At 38.0% G+C, this 6,000-nt stretch overlaps 1 long non-coding RNA gene across 1 annotated transcript in view; it reads right to left on the bottom strand.

Moving 5' to 3' along the window:
* Positions 1-2,943: 2,943 nt before the first annotated feature.
* LOC149546783 (uncharacterized) overlaps positions 2,944-6,000 on the bottom strand; it is a 74,621-nt gene continuing 71,564 nt past the window's right edge. Inside the window, exon 5 of the long non-coding RNA XR_016354371.1 lies at positions 2,944-4,187. This is a non-coding gene — a long non-coding RNA (uncharacterized LOC149546783). The remainder of the gene's footprint in view (positions 4,188-6,000) is intronic.

The raw sequence follows: 6,000 nt of genomic DNA, 5'->3' as shown, positions 1-6,000 counted from the left end.
GTTCCAATGAAGACTTCCCATCTTGCTGCTACAGTGACATGAATAGTGTCGTGCTACAGTGACGTGAAAGGTGTTGCGCTACAGTGACGTGAATAGTGTTGTGCTATAATGCTGCTATAGTAAAATCTGCCATCAATCAATCCAAGACCCTCATAAAATCATCCCTTTAGAATGGCATAAGCATTGGACAAGAAGTGGGAATGATATGAGCAAACACCCAATCCGCCTATAGCTAGAAATGCGCCCAATCTGCTTGTTAATGAAGTTGATAGCAATGAATTCCAAAGACCAAACCCCAAGGGAATGATGTCTAGAATGTCACAAGAGAGGATAGACATCCTTTAATGCCAAGAACGGATCTACAACTCAAACATCAATCTTCTTCTCATATTCAACCTGTCGAATTAAGCCGCTCACACTCCCTTTTATTCATTCTCCAAGGTTGATCCACTCACATGAGCAATGTGGGATAAAAGATGTGCAATATAAAACATATTAAAATAATCACTTATGTCTCCCTTAGGCACCCCTTTTGATTTGCACACATTCCCATAAAATTTAATATTAAAGTAACACTTTAATATTTTACAATTAAATTAGCTGTTACTTTAATAATACTTCAGGCATAAAAATAAATTAGCTATCGGACTCCAAATAGCATGAGTGATAGCTCGTCGGAAAGCTCTCACCGCGGAGTATAAAATTCAATCACCAAAACTAACCTCCCCTATGTCTTGGTGACTTACTAAAAATAGTAAGTATGCCTGAGACTAGGTAAATCAACTCCATTTTGGCCCAAACTAGAAATGACTACGCCAAAACACTCTAAGATCCCTTTAAACCCTCCGTTAGCCCTCGGGACCATGTAGAACTAGGCTAACACACACACACTTGATCGACTGCTAAAGTGGGGGCATTACATTTTGCTTCTTATTTTAATCCTCATATGGAATCATTATCTATTGCAACTTTAGCACCCAAACATCATGTCTTCATGCCAGAAAAGCACATAGCACCATACAACAACACTTATATACTCAAAACAATATGATAGTCTTCCCTATCCTTGTGTTTGGTCTTTACATTGGAGATCTCTATGATTCTCAAGGGTAATATCACATTTGCAGATTCATTTCTGAGCTCCTCTACAATGTAACAATATTATAGACAACATGCCACCAGCGCATAATCGCAATCTCATCGGCAATTCACTTAGCTCAGCTCCACAATTGATGTGGTGTCAATGTCATTGGATTGCTGACAGTTTGGAAAATAAATCAGCTCTTTCACTGTCAATTTCTGTTGTCTACTTTTCCTTTACTCATCATTGTCGTGAATTGATTTTATCGCTCTACTATTTTTCCAAAGTCCATGAATATAATCATATCCTGCATATATCATCACTGTTGAATTCATTTATTGCTACTGATGTTAAATATAGATAGCATCATATGTTGTGTATTCAGGAATGTCTTTAAATGCAAGACACTGCATTAAAGTTTAATCTACAATGACTGATCTCATGCCTTTGACGTACAGATGTTTCTTTAATTCATGATTGACGTTGTCTCTCCTATGTTTCCATATTTTATATGTCGACCACAGAAGCTTGCAATGATAATGTCGAATGTGAATCCTCTGATAAAGATTGGAATTCTCACATTGCCTTCATTACTGTGATTAATAGCTTTCAAGATAAAGATGTTTTGATTATGCTTGACTTGCACCAACCGAATGCTACAGATATATAGCTTAGAAAATATGTATTGAAATACAAACAATCATAGTCTACAGGTTGTTGTTATTGACTGGATCATCTTCATTGCATCTCTGACCCCTTTCAGGAACTACTGAAAAACTTCTCTGTGAATTCTGAACTTCATATACTTCTCTGCATCTGTCCAAGTACATACATAAAACTTTACACAACTGATATTTTTCAGGATATATACTTCTCAAACTCACAATAAGCCTTTATTCAGCATTAATCTCTCTCACTTCTTATCTTTCAGAGACATTCGCACCCTCTCTGCAGTTATGTCAGACTCCTTGAAATTCCCCCTCCCCCATTTTTTTTAATTCAAACAAGGACCCAAAATATATAGACTTGATTACATCTCAAGAAGGTTCAGTTGAAAACAACTGGTCAATTGTTTGTCCATTGTGTCCTTCAACTGCCACAACTTCCAACCTATTACAAACTGAATCGATATTTTAACAATTAAAAACATGTTTCCAGTTCCCATCGCTCCCTGTTGGGAAAACTCTGTCGAACTCTGATTTAAGTAATTGGAGACATCTGATTTTAAAGGTAAGAGGAAGGCCTGAAATGATGAAGAAATCGGACCAAGTGTGGAGATAAGTAACTAAGAGAGAGATTAATAGACCCAAGATTCTGAATAAGCAAGTAGGGTTCTGTATTTTGAATTGCAACACTTAGAAAATTATGAGGATGCATGATATGGCTGTCCAAAACCAAGTTGGATCCAGAGCAGACTTGAGAGTCTGGGACAAGTGTCCAAGCATAGGTCAGATTCCGACCTCACTTTGGACAAGGTTCCAAACCATCCTTCGACTCCAACCAGCATGTATAACCAAAAAAATATCAAGCCAAGGTCTAATTCAGGCTTAACAATGAGATTGTAAACACATTTGATCTGATATTTTATTCCTTGGCAATCCTTAAATCAAGTTGAAAGTCCAATCTATTTTTGAAAGAATATATATGAAATCCGTAAGATTGTAAATGGGTAGTTGAAGAACAAAGTTTACTTCTAACTGGAAACTTGTAAATACTAGCTTATTTCAAACAATTATCATTTAGACTCTGCTTTAAAAACTCCTGTAATGTATTGTAATGCTTTGTCAAGAACTAACATGCAACTTCTCAGATAATAAATTCAATCACATTGGAGAACATAATCAAAGTCATGAACAGCATTTTTCTATTAAATTCTGACAATATTCAACAACAAGAGTGCTTGAACTTCATAGATTGCAATCACACAAATACTGGAAATCATACTATATTGAATAGAAATGTGCAAGAACTGATTGAACGTGCCAGACTTGAGAACCTGTGAAATCATTAGCAAATTGGTAAGCTATGTGTTGCATCCACCAGGCCTAGACGAGTATGTTCTTTCTGTTCTCCTACACTGTCATTGTTCACTTCCTAACATTGTCGGCACCCTTCTCTCAAATCTGTAGTCACTTGATATGAGTTGCTGACGTTCATGCGCTGGTCCTGGGACAATGATTTCTGCAACTTTCCACACCCAATAATGTCTTTCTTCAGCTGTAACTGATTGTCACCTATGCACCTAAACCTCCTGAGCTTTGTACTTTGCATAAACTATTAGAAGCTTTTCGTGGCTCGCCTTTCACACAGCTCAAACAAACTTCACCATGGGTACTGCAAAATTATCACCATACGTTTAAAAACACTGCATTACAATACTGAGGCCACGTTGTCATCCAAGACACAAAGTGAAGGGTCTTTGTCCTTCAGATAAACTTGAATATCTGATGCCATCTCCCACCCTTTTCCAGCGAACATATAGCCTCCTTGACATGCAAGAGACATTACCAAATACCAGACAGAATTTGCGCCAAGTGGTGTAGCAAGAGAGAGATGTAATCGCAGCCCACAGTCATCGCGTGCTAAGTATAGTCGACTGGTACCAAGGAGAAGGTGAGTAATGCCAGCAGAATAATTCCCAGCCTAGTACCAGGTTATAACACTTCACTATTAAGAAGGCAATCCGCCTACAGAGATCATGGTCAATCATCCAGTGAGCACTCAATAGGGAGGAGTGTCAGGAAAAGTATTTATTCCTTAAGAATGATGGTTATCTCCCTCGTTACATCACTGACATCCCTCAGAAGCTTGCTCCCCCAGCCTATCAGGATGCAAGAGAGAATATGCTGGGTAATGGTGCTAAGTGTTATGAGTCGGGAGGGGACATGAAAAAAAATCTGAACTAGAAAAAGGGAGAAACTGAATTTACACGTCTTAGTGCAAGCACATAGCACTTGATCAAATGGTTTTGATGAAGGCTGTCCAAGCCTAATACAGATCTTGATCTTGACTTGGACGAATGTTCAAAGTCCGGTAAGATCCTGGCCTTGCTTGGAGGGGTCTGTAAAACTTGTGATCTCCACCTTAAAGCATGAGAGGAGGCTACCTACACAAAAACCAAATTGAAAATGATGCTGTTGAAATATGGATTCAAATATTAGAGTGAGCAGATCTAGGAAAACTAATAGCAAAAATTCAAATATTTGTAATCAAATCCGAATCAATCAAGACAAGAACATGCAATCAAGCTAAGGAAATTGAAAAACGAAGTGCAAAATCGAATAAACAAAAGAACCTAGCCTTGGACAGCTATCCAAAGCCAGTTCAGAATTCAACCTGCTCTTGGACAGGTTTTTAGCATGGTTACCAGAAAACCACATCATAATACTGGGTTGTGTCTAACAAGAATAGGAACCTAGGAGTCACCTCTATGATCTTTTGCATTCTTAGCATACAATGTGTCTTTGTTCAAGACAGGATTTTATATTTGGTGTTTCATCATGGAATACTAACTGTCTCATTATGCATGTTGGTAGTAGGAGGGTTGTTAGAGTTCATTCATGGAAGTATAAATTAGTATGAGCCTTCAAAATGTAGATCTGAGATATGAGATCTCTTCTACATTAAAAAATCCAAAACAAAAAGAAAAAAGCAAAAAAAAATGTAAAAAATCAGAAAATCAAAACAAAAACAAAAAAGGTTCCTTATTGGATAGTCAGCACTTTCATAGTCATCAAGTTGATATTTTTCCAAAAAGGTTTGATTTGAACTACCGGTTGCATCAACAAGGTTTGCCAAACTTTGCATCACTAAGAGTGTGAAATGTATGGCTCCACGGAGCATTAGGAGATGTTCTGTTGGTATATCTCTTGATGATGGAATTAGCATTCCAACGGAAAATCTCTTAGAAGTACGTAAAGCAATGGTACTTGTGAGATAAGAATCAGATTTTCATGCGTACAAGGAAAGGATCAAGAAGGCACCAAGCATGGGAAAAAATAGATATGAATTATTTGGTCCTATCTTTGGTGTAGTGTACACAATTTCTCAAATTTGAAATCCCATTGTTCATCTTACCAAGAAACCATCGACCAAGTCAAGTATCAAATAGGATGATATCAAGAGTCCTCCGAACAATGCAACAAAGTCAATATTCAGCAAAAACGTTTGGCATCAACAAAAAAGAATGTGCAAGTATCATCCAATGGTGAAGGAAACTGTCGTCGGTAAATATTGTGTAGCCGACGGGTTGATATCGTCAGTAATTGTTATGTAGTCAACGGACCCCTTCCGTAATTGTTATGTAGCCAACAGACCCCTTTGGGAATGTTCTTCGGAACAGTATATGTACATCGTGGGAAAACATTGTAATCATCATTCAAGCATAATGTAATGTCTTGGCATATGCAAATAATAAAAGAAGTACTGTTGTTCCTGTTCATTATCTGTGTGCATTAATCTATTTACCCATACGGTAAACATTTGGCGTCATTGCCTAATGGACCTGGAACAAAGGTAGAGGAATGCAAACTAATGCCAAATCAGCTTAACAAGGATAGAAATAAGCTAAAGGGAAAAGAAGAAATACACACTGCACAAGAAAATTTAATCTTGGCACAACAGGCCGAACGTAGACGGAAGTTTCAGCAAATTGCCGACGAATACCGAAGCACTGAGGAATTATTGGAGGAGACTCGAAAGCGGGTGGAATTGGTGGAAGAAGCAAGGGAGGAGTTTTTGAACCTGTATTCGTCGAGGGAAGAGAATCTAGATGGAAGGGAATTAACTCACACAGCTTGGAGTGTCGAGGGAGCATGAGCGTGGAGTGAACTCTTCGTTCTCAATACACTTCTGAAACGAGAAGACCCTTCTTCACCAAAGAACACAGCTATTGGAAATAAGACAACTGTTGGAGAGAG

Source organism: Cupressus sempervirens, chromosome 7, assembly GCF_028749045.1.
Source record: "Cupressus sempervirens isolate cs-2001-9-10 chromosome 7, ASM2874904v1, whole genome shotgun sequence".
NCBI classification, from domain to species: domain Eukaryota; kingdom Viridiplantae; phylum Streptophyta; class Pinopsida; order Cupressales; family Cupressaceae; genus Cupressus; species Cupressus sempervirens.
Note: the sequence above shows the minus strand (reverse complement) of the source record. Positions and strands in the feature narration are given on the sequence as shown.